Raw genomic sequence first — 11,063 nt, 5'->3', positions numbered from 1 at the left:
CACCAAAGTGAGCCATAATGCATGAGGAGAAGAGAGCCTCTGAGGGGAGGAAGGGTGGGTCGCATGGGAATCTATGAAAGACACCAATACTGGAGAACCACAGTTTACAGGTAAGTAACTAATGTTCTTCGCCAGTATTAGGGGTGTCTTTCATAGATTCACATGCTTGAATAAGAATAGAAAGCAGTAAACCAATAAATGAGTCATAAAAGGCAGTGAAACCCAAAGTAAGTAAAGTCAGTGCACATATGAACATAGCATACATTTAGACATATGGCAAAACCTTTTATGACAGGAGGCGGGAAGCAACAGAGGCTCACCTTAGTTGAAAAGATTTCGTAGCACTGCCTGGCCCACAGCAGCGTCTGCAGCGTCCGCTGACTCCAGCCAGTAGTGCCTCGTAAACGTGTGTCTGCTCAACCACGTTGCAGCTCTGCAGATCTGGCGCAGAGGCACTCCAGCAAAGAGGGCGGTAGATGATGCCACAGCCCTTGTCGAGTGTGCTCGCACCGGAGCAGAAAGAGGCTTTTCAGCCCCTTGATGGCAGAAGAAATCCATCTAGTAATGGATGTTTTAGTGACTGGTTGTCCTTTGCACATTCGGCCATAAGCCACAAAGAGCTGGTCTGATTTTCGAAAAGGAGCGGTGCGCTGAATGTAGAATTTCAGGCAACGGTTTAAATCCAAGGAGTGTAGAGAACGCTCAGCGGGAGACTGAGGATTTGGTAAGAAAGTCTTGAGAATGACAGGCTCATTAAGATGGAAATCCGTAGGAACCTTGGGGATACATTTTGGATTTGTACGCAAAGTAACAGCGTCCTTGGAAAATTGAAGAAATGGAGGATGAATTGTGAATGCTTGAATGTCACTTACTCGCCTGGAGGATGTAAGCGCGAGTAGGAGAGCAACCTTCCACGTGAGGAATTTTAAGTCCGCTGAATGGATGGGCTCAAAAGGAAGTAGGAGGAGCTGAGCTAAAACCAGATTCAGGAGCCAAGCAGGCGGCGGGCGACGTATGGGCGGATACATTCGAAAGAGGCCCCTGAAGAACTGCCGGATGATTCGAGAGGAATACAGTGATGTGGAAACATCATGACGAAAGCGAGAAATCGCTGCCATAAAGACTTTAAGAGTGGAATGAGAAAGTCCTGACTTCGCTAGGGATAGGAAAAAAGGCAGGATTTGCACTGGCCTGGGCTTCCTTGTGACACCAGACATAAAACAGCTTTCATTTCAATTGATATGTCTTAATGGTGTAAGGAGTGCGTGCATGAGCCAGCACTTCCCTGCACTCCGGAGCAATATTCAAACGTGAGAACTCATTGTGCTCAGGTTCCAAGCATGCAGTTGGAGATATGCCGGATCCGGATGGCAAATCCGTCCCTGGTTCATGGTGAGCAGGTGAGGCAGAGAGCGAAGAAGAATCGGATTGCACTGGGAAAATAGGAGGAGATCTGTGAAGCATGGGCGACGTGGCCACCTGGGCGCAATCAGTATGATGTGACAGGGTTGAAGCCTCATCCTGTGCAACAGGCGCGGAACGAGAGGGAGCGGAGGAAAAGCGTAAATTAATTTGTTTGACCAATTGATCGAAAACGCATTCCCGCTCGACTCTCCGTGGGGATGCCGACTTGCAAAGCGTAGGCATTTGCGTTGGTCGGAGTCGCAAACAGATCCATCTGTGGTTGGCCCCACTGACGAAGGATGTACTCCAGAGTTGGTTGGTGGAGTTCCCACTCGTGATTGTCTGCAAGTGATCTGCTGAGAGAGTCGGCAAGGGCGTTGGATGCACCCGGCACTGAACTGCTGTCAGGTGGACCTGATGGTGAATCGCCCATTCCCAGATTTCTTGCGCCTGCTTGGAAAGCAGAAGAGACCTCGTACCTCCCTGTTTGTTGAGGTAGTGCATGCTGGTGGTGTTGTCTGTCCGTACCAGCAGCGATTGGCTTTGTATCAGCCTCTGGAAAGATTTTAGGGCGAGGAAGATGGCCAAGAGTTCTAGGCGATTTATATGCTATGTGCGTTGAACTGCAGTCCATTTGCCCTGGACCGGCATCCCGTCAAGGTGTGCCCCCCAACCCTCCAAGGATGCGCCCGTTGTGAGGGTAAGCGTAGGAGCTGTATCCTGGAAGGGCCGCCCGGCGGCGATGTTTGGAAGGTGAGCCCACCATTCCAATGCTGTTTGAATGCGTGGGGTCAGGTAGAGTTTGTCGTTGAACGACCCCGAGATTTGTTTCTATCGTTTGTCCAACTCCTCTTGTATGACTCTCATATGAAGTCTGCAGTGCGGAATCAGATGGATGCAAGAGGAGGCCATACCCAGAAAGGATTTCAACATCCGGACAGAAACGGACCTTTTTGATGTTAGAAAAGCGACCATCTTGAGTATGCGAGCTTGTCGCTCCTGTGAGACAAACACCTGTGCCAGACGAGAATCAATCAAGGCTCCTAGAAAGATTCTCTGTTGTGATGGGCGAAGATGAGACTTTTCCTGATTGATAGATAGGCCCAAGGTGCGAAAAAGTGACAGGCAAGTCTGAGTGTGTTGCCTTGCTGCTTGACATGTCTGAGCCTTTATCACACAATCGTCTAAATAAGGATAAATTTGAATGCCCTGCAGGCGAAGGAAAGCTGCGACCGGAGCCATGATCTTTGTAAAAACTCTCGGCGCTGAGCAAAGGCTGAATGGCAACACCTTGAACTGGAAGTGCTTCGATTCAACAGTGAAGCGAATATATTTTCTGTGTTTGTGATGTATTGGCACATGAAATTATGCATCTTGGAGGTCGATAGCGGAGAGGAACTCCCCGGGATCGAGGTACTGTAAAATTTCCAGTAAGGTTAAAATCCGAAATGTTTGTGATTTGATGAACTTGTTGAGGGCTCGTAAGTCCAGAATGGGGCGCCACTCTCCTGACTTTTTCTTGACTAAAAAGAAGCGGGAATAAAAGCCCCTGCCCTGTTGTACTCGAGGAACCACTTCGATAGCCCCTTTTTGTATCATGATCTTGACTTGAGCCAACAGTTCTTTGAGATGAGCTGGGGGCGGGCCAGAGGGTTGGCGGAAATTTGTAAATTCGAGAACGTGTCCCTTTAAGATGACATCTAGGACCCAACGATCCAATGTGATATGTGACCAGTCGGAGAACACTTTATCCTGGGGAAGTCACTGCTTTTTAGAGGTGGTACCACCTCTGTAGTTAGTTTTCCTCCGATAAGGTCTTGAATCGGATTGGCGATTGTGAGACTGGTAATTGTAGTTCTGCTTGTTGTTGCCATAGGAACGATACTGGGAGGAGCCACGAAAATTTGAAGAGTTGCCTCTGCCACGTGCTCCCCGAAAAGGCCGCTTCCTGTATTGGAGGGTTCCTAAGGCACGAGCAGTATCCGTGTCTTTTTTGATGGATTCCAGGGCATCGTCAACATGTTTGCCTAAAAGGGAATCACCATTGTATGGCAAGTCAAGAACTCTCGCCTGTACTTCAGGGCGAAAAGCTGTAGATTTGAGCCAGCCTTGGGGTATTAAAACAGCAGCTCCAGCAAGTTGCCTGAATCCTGTTGAAGAAATGTCAACAGCACAATCAATAATCTCCGAAGAGATCTTCTCTCCTTCTTGGACAATTGCCTGGGCCTCGGCTCGGATGGAATCTGGAAGCTGGGTAACCAAAGCTGCAATTTCTTCCGAGGATGGTGACCGTTGTGGGAGCCATGGTGGCGAATTTCTTTCCGATAGAGTCTAATCGGCGTCCTTCCTGGTCCGGAGGAGAAGTTAGCAGAGTGGCAGGATTACGCGACCGCTTCTGGGCCGCCTGCGTGATGACTGAGTCCGCTTTAGGATGTGAAACAAGGCATGCTGGTGAGTCTGCAGGCGCCTTGTATTTCTTGTCAAGACGTGGTAGTACAGCTGGGATGGAATTTGGCCGCTCCATAAGTTTAAGACCCTCTTGCCAAATAAAATCAATAATTGGTATAGTATGGGTCTGCTTTAGAGGCTGGTCCTTGAAATCGTAGAGGAAGCAATCTTGTTGCTGCACCTCCAGGGTTAAATGGAAACGCTTGGCAGCACGTACCATTAGATTGTGAAAACTACCGATGTCCACTGGTGGGGAAGCCAAGGGCGATGTCGGTGGTGTAGACGGCGTTTGGGCCCTATAGTTATCCCAATCCGTGAGGACGTCATCGTCATCCTGATCTGTGTCCTGGTGCACATTCTCATCATTATCTGTATCCGGCTGTGGACGAACCGGTGACCTCTGCGTTACAGCAGGTACAGGTGCTGGCGCCGAAGGTTGAGTAGCAGGTGAAGTGCGCGCAGATGGAGGGAATCTGCGATTGTAATCGTCCAGCATATGTTGCAGGTTGGACACCAAAGAGAATGGTATTTGAGTCATTGGTTCCTCCTGAGGTGCATCAAACTGATCGTCATGGACGGGAAAGAGAGCACTCCCCTTCTCCTCATCCTCATCCTCTTGGCACTTTATATTGAGTTCAGAGGGACTGGAAGCAGGACGAAAAACGTCATCCACATAAGAACCATCATTGGAGTTCTCCTCTGCGGACTCAAATAACTGTGCTGGAAGACTAGCACCACTGGTAATAGGACTCAAGTGTAGTGGAACCGGGCGTTTGACCACTGAAGCCGTTACCACTGTGAAAGTAGTTGCAGTAGCAACTGAATGGTGTGTCCTCGACGATCCCGTCGACGAGGTGGCCGTAGATGGTATTGTCAAAGCGGGACCCGCTGCCGAAGGTTTTGGAGCCGTCGATGGTGACAATGTTTTCCCCTTAGCTTTCGTCGACGTAGATTTTCTCGCCGTCGACGGATGTCGTCGTCTTTGGTTTCGCCGTCGACGAGGCAGTAGTCGTCGAAGGTGGTTTCGTCAGCATAGACGAGGATGTCGCTGTCGACGGGCTGGTCACCGTCGACGAGGATGTTGTCGTCGACAAAGATGGGACCGTCGTCGACGAGGAGCGTGTCGACAGAGTTTTCATCGATGAATACTTTTTAGCCAGAGCCGTCGACGAGACAGGTTTGACGGTCGTTGACGAGATTTTAACAATGGAGGAGATTGGTCTCACCTCTTTAAGCGTCGTCGACGAGGTAGACGTCGTAGTCGTTGTCGTAGTCGACATTGAACATGTCGTCGTCATGTTTGGTACAGTGTCGACGGATCTCGTCGTCGACAGACCCGTCGACGAGCCGGCACCAGTCTTTGATGACGAGGGCACAGCTTGGGACTGCGACGCCAGAGAACCAGGTCCCTTAGGCGTAGAGGCTGGCAGATCCCGTGGGGAGACAGTTTTGGAGACGTCGACGAGCTTCTTTCTCTTCAGGAAAGGAGAAGGCATCTCTGTCTCTGACCCACGTTTAAGAGAGGCCTTAGAATGAAAAGAAGACACGCTCTCCATATCAGAAGCTGGATTTTCTGAAGTCTTCAACTTCTGTAGCCACAGAAGGAGGCGGGCATCTCTGTCTTTCAAAGTCTTTGAAGAGAAAGTCCTGCAAAACTTGCAGTTTTTTACCTCATGATCCGGGTAAAGGCAGTAAATGCACTTACTGTGAGGATCTTCATGAAAAAGGCGAAGCTTTCCAAAAGAACATGGCCTGAATAAAGATTTTTTAGTTGAAGACATCTTAAGTAAGTTAAAGTAAGCAATAGAAATAGAAAAACTGAGCAGAGCTCAGGGAGACTCCCTTCACATGATGTGCGATAGAAAATCTGAGGTCCTGAGCTTCTGAGGAGAAGGTTCTAGAGGGTGCTGCTGCCTGATTGGCTGGAATGTGGACTATTATAATGACTCTGATATGTTACTAAAGTGAATTCTCCCTTAAAGGCTTCTATGGGCCTTTTTAGTTCTATGGTACTTTTAACTTTATGTCTATATTTTATATGTATAATTATATATTTTTCTATATGTATATATATATATATATATATATATATATATATATATATATATATATTACTACTATTTTATGTACCGTGGGACTCCCACTTCGACGACGGGGAATATTCAAGCATGTGAATCTATGAACGACACCCCTAATACTGGAGAACTCCCACTTCTTGCAGGTTGATAGGGGGCATACACTTTAACACCAGCCAAGGGTTTCGTACCTGCGGGCACAACTGGGTAGTTAGAACTCACTCCAGCAGAGGCCAGCAGCAGGGTCCAGGATAGTTTGGGTTGGGAGAGGTAAGCTGGGCGGTTAGTGGGAGAGAGGCCTCTGGAAGCTTATGTCATGTCCCTGTAGCTCATACAAGTGGTCAGCCAAATGTTCCTCTGAGTCAGTTCTGGGGTCCTGGGTTGAAAGCAAGCAGGTCCAGTTTTCCTTCAGGATTCAGACAGCAGGGTAGTCCTTGTTTTGATTATTCATTGGTGTTCTGAGGAGAGTACTGGCAATGCTATTTTTATGCGTAGTGCCAGCATGTGAGGGCGAGAAATCTTTTGTCCAGCCTGCAGACCAGTTGTGTGGAGCCAGTCTGACTAGAAAGACAAAAGCGATGTAGACCTAGGTGTTAGCTTCATCTGCCAAAGACAGGGTAGGCATCCTTTGAAACTCAGGAAGGGGCTGGGCACAGGCCCCCGCCCCCAGACTATGATGTAAAGGAGGGGGAATTCTCTCTCTACACCAAGGGCCCTTTGATCCCAGTCTGGGAGCAACACACAGCTCACGCAGGGAAGCCATGAGTAGCAAGGTGACCGCTTGACACTGACAGAAAGGAGACTACTTTCTAAAAGTGCTTTTTCCTCAATACTAAAATAAAATCCAACTTTACCATTAATTTGGATTTTGAATTTCCAATAAAATAAGTACTTGAATCATTTTACTAGCTGCTTTCCCAAACTGAAATTACCCATTATAGGGTGGGACTGATTTTCTTGATGTGACTATGGTTGATTGTGTCAATGCTTGCCAATGAATTTCTGCTGCTACCTGATGTGTAATGTTGAGGAGCTGGTTTGTTCAATAAAAAGACTTTAAAAAAAAAGAAATTACCCATTATAAGTTATTAAGTAATCCAGTGTTTTCCTATGGGATAGCCAGCCTAACCACAGTGAAAAAACGACTGAGTGATTTTCACTGCCAGGACAGGTAAAACATTACTTTCTAGATGTCCTACTTTTAAATACCATATATCCTGCCTTATTGGGCAATAAGGCCTACCTTAGATGTGATTTATAGACATTAATAAGGGAAATTTAGGCTTATTACAAGGATGATTTTGACAGGTCAAATGGCAGTTTAAAAACTGTGCAGCCAGGCTATAGTGGCAGCCCTGGAGACATGATTTATAGGGCTACTGTACTGGGTGGCACAATTAATTTATTTATTTGCAGAGTTTTTATAGAGCGCGAACAAGATCCTTACGGATATCAGAGCGCTTTACACACAGATGGGATACAAGAACAGAGGAATAATAATTAAACAAGTCATTTAGTGCAAGGATGCGCAAATGGTTAACAATAGAGTCAAGGCAAGGTAGTGACGGTGAATAGGTGGTCAGGCTGGACATAGTCATGCGATGAGAGATAATGAGTCACGAGATTTCTTTAGTCTATATTCAAGTGAGTTTAGATAAGAGGAATGATTTTACTTCTTTTTTGAAGTATGCCGTGGATGAGATGAGTCTGATTTCTGGAGGGAGGGCATTCCAGATCCTGGGTGCCATACCTGAGAAGGAGCGTTTATATGTTTTTTTCTTGCTGCAGCCCAGTGGTAAGCCGCTGTCAGGTCCATGAAGGCCATATAGATCTTCCAGCCTTTTGCCTTAGTACATTTATCTATATATAATGAGAGGTTTAGGCATTGATCCACCGTCCCTATTCCCTTCCGGAAGCCACATTGCGCCTGCTTCAAGAGGTTATGTTCCTGGGCCCCAACCTTCAGTCTGGCTAATAGAAGCCGTCCCATAAGCTTGGCAGTGGTGTCCAGAAAGAAAATGGGGCGGTAGTTTTTGGGGGACCCCCGGTCTCCCTTTTTGTAAATCGGCACTATTACACTCCGATTCCAGGATAATGGAGGTCCTTCTGTCACAATGGAGTTAAAAACATTTGTTAGAAGGGGGACCCACATATCGTAATTCTTACTGGAAAAGGTCAGTTGGCACCCCATCAGGGCCCGGGGCCTTACCTAGGGCGCAAGCCTCCAACCCACTTCTGACCTCACATAACGAAATGCTCAGCCTACCATGGAAGTAAGGGGGTGCTGGAACTAAAAATGTTTTCGAAATGTCCCACCCATGCTTCCTCAACTACATGTGTTTTTAAGGTCGGGTCCTCTGAGGTTTTAAAATGAGGTGCATTTACAACTTTCCAAAAATCCCTGCTGCTACTTGAGATAGCCTCTTGTTCGAGTTCTTCACAGGCCTTCCCCCGAAGATCCTCCTCTCTTCTTCTCGCTTGCTTGCTTATAATCATTCCGTAATACTTGTATCATGATAGGGTCTCTAGTACTGATTTTCAACCTCCAACGAGGGCGCTTTTACCTGTGGAGCATAATGAGTCAAACCATCGGATTGTGGGGATAGTGTTTGGTGACTTCGAGCAAGTTAAAGCCTCTTTTAATTTCTTAAATAGGGCTGTGAGCTGTGTGGCTAAAAAAAGTGGGGGAAAGCCCCTCCTCCAGGCAATATATGATGTCTTCCCTGGCTTGAGCTATTTCAGCGACCAAATTAAAATTCTGTGCCTACGTCTGTTTTAATTGGTAACTTTTTCCTGGTTAGCGTCACGCCATCCATTACCTGCTGGTGTTCTTTCGCCTTAGACAGGATGCTTAAGTGGGAAAATAAGATGGCATGATCACTATGACAAGAGAATAGGGTACTAATATGGGCCACTTTCCCATTTAGCGTGGCAGAAACTAGGATGAAATCTATTGTAGACTCTTGACTTCCCGCCTAAATGTTTTCCCTATTTGGTCTGCTTTTGTTCCGGTAATTATTTCCAGATTCCCCTTATGTAAAAGTCTATTTAATGCATCGCCGTATTCATTATGCATAAAATGTGGGAAAGGGTTACCATGCGGATCAACTAGGCCACACATCATAGCCGCGCTATTTTACAAAGATGCATGTCAAAATCCCCTACCCAAATTATATTAACGGGGCCCCTATTTATGTTTGTAATGGCTTTCTCTAGTTCATTAGCTAGTTCCTCTGCCACAAACTTCATGTTTCTCCCGAACTCATTGTTGCAGTAGTGAATTACAAACCAGATCTCCCTTTTCCTATGCTCTAGTTGAAGGAGCTGGAAGTGGTTGTTTGGAGAGCCCACCTGCTTTGCTTGTAGGGTATAGTGTTAGAAGTTAGATTTAAGAGCCACCCTTTGCTCTACCCGACAGTGAAGATACTGCAGGGGTGTGGAAAGTACGGAATCCTGGAAAGAAAACTGGGTTCTTGGCCCACGTCTCCTGGAAGCATATAATCTCCAGTGATTGCCATAGGTTATGCCAGTGAAGATTTCCTATCTTGGAAGCTATTCCTGCCACATTCCAGGATGCTAAACTGGGCCTATTTTTATCTACAAAATTCGGTGGTGGTATAATGCAAGCTAGGCACTAGAGTGACTTCTGTGGGTGAGCACCCTACTGAGAAAGGAATTGAAGAGATCTCCTGCAAACTAGGCAGTACGGTAACTGAGGTAATTGCCCTCCCTACTAATGAGTGGACTGTTGGAAATAGTAAATCGTAGGATTCCAGATCTGAGAAGGCTATAAATCTATTATACAGCCTTATCCCCGAAGTAGTATTGGAGTCCTCCATTAATCCTGGGACGAGTTGTCCTGGCATTCTCCTATCCCTGGGGCCTATACCTGGGATTGAACTCTGCTTATAAAAATGCTCCAATGGTAATGGAACAATCTGCAAGCTACTAGAGGGAAATCTAATATCAAGAAGTGAGCCGTAGAAATATTATAAAAATGTATCACCACGCAGTCTCCCGTTATGGTTTTACTTGACCTGCCCCCCTCCCCCCCCCACTCTCCTGGCCATGATGATTTTGTAGGCCAGTTGGTGGCTCCTCAGTCCTGAGCCCTTAGAGTGTTTGACAGCCAATGGAGACATTTATCCATTAACTGTATCGTGGATCCATTCTGATTTTCCTGGAGCGGGGGGACATTCGCCAGAACCAGGGGGGGACTGCAGGCAAGAGATGAAGGACTTGTGAATAATATTCTGCAGCTGCAGCACAGTTCTCCCGTATTCCTGCTGGGGAAACAACCGCTCTAGTTTCCTCCTGTGCAGATGGTGCCTGCTAGAGTACAACCCTTGTACTCGTTCCTTGTAAATTCTGGGCCTCGGGATGTGCATTAGAATTAACTGTGCCAGTTGAAAGCTGAGCTGGGACCCCGATAGCAGAGGTAGATAGAATTATCGGGGTCAGTGAAGCGGACGGTCCCCGAGCCTCATTTAAGTGGGCTGAAGATTCCTTTGTGGGGACACTTACAGGAGGATCTCTTAGGGGTAGTTTGGTCTGCCCTGTTCCCATGATGCACTGGGCCAGGGTCAGACTAATTTGCATGTAGCCAGGTTCTGAACTGGGATGGTGCAGTGAGCTAAAAAACGGTGATGGATCAAGCCCTGATCTTTTGACTGGGTAGGAGTGTTCTGCTTAATTCAGATACTCTGTCCATCACCACCCCCTTTTGAATCGTTTTGGCCACCACAAGTGTGGAAGGGTATGCTCAGATGTGAGTCCCTTGCTCACTGCACCATCAGGATTCAAGCAAGCCGGGCCGAAGACGGCTGTAATGCTAGAAACCGGTCCCCGGAAGCTTGTTTCCTTTCCAGTAAAGAATTGGCTTGGTAGTTTGGTCTGCCCTGTTCCCATGATGCACTGGGCCAGGGTCAGACTAATTTGCATGTAGCCAGGTTCTGAACTGGGATGGTGCAGTGAGCTAAAAAACGGTGATGGATCAAGCCCTGATCTTTTGACTGGGTAGGAGTGTTCTGCTTAATTCAGATACTCTGTCCATCACCACCCCCTTTTGAATCGTTTTGGCCACCACAAGTGTGGAAGGGTATGCTCAGATGTGAGTCCCTTGCTCACTGCACCATC

The sequence above is a fragment of the Lissotriton helveticus genome, chromosome 1_1, assembly GCF_964261635.1.
Source record: "Lissotriton helveticus chromosome 1_1, aLisHel1.1, whole genome shotgun sequence".
NCBI classification, from domain to species: domain Eukaryota; kingdom Metazoa; phylum Chordata; class Amphibia; order Caudata; family Salamandridae; genus Lissotriton; species Lissotriton helveticus.
The sequence above is the reverse complement of the archived record's forward strand: the minus strand, read 5'-3'. Positions refer to the sequence as shown.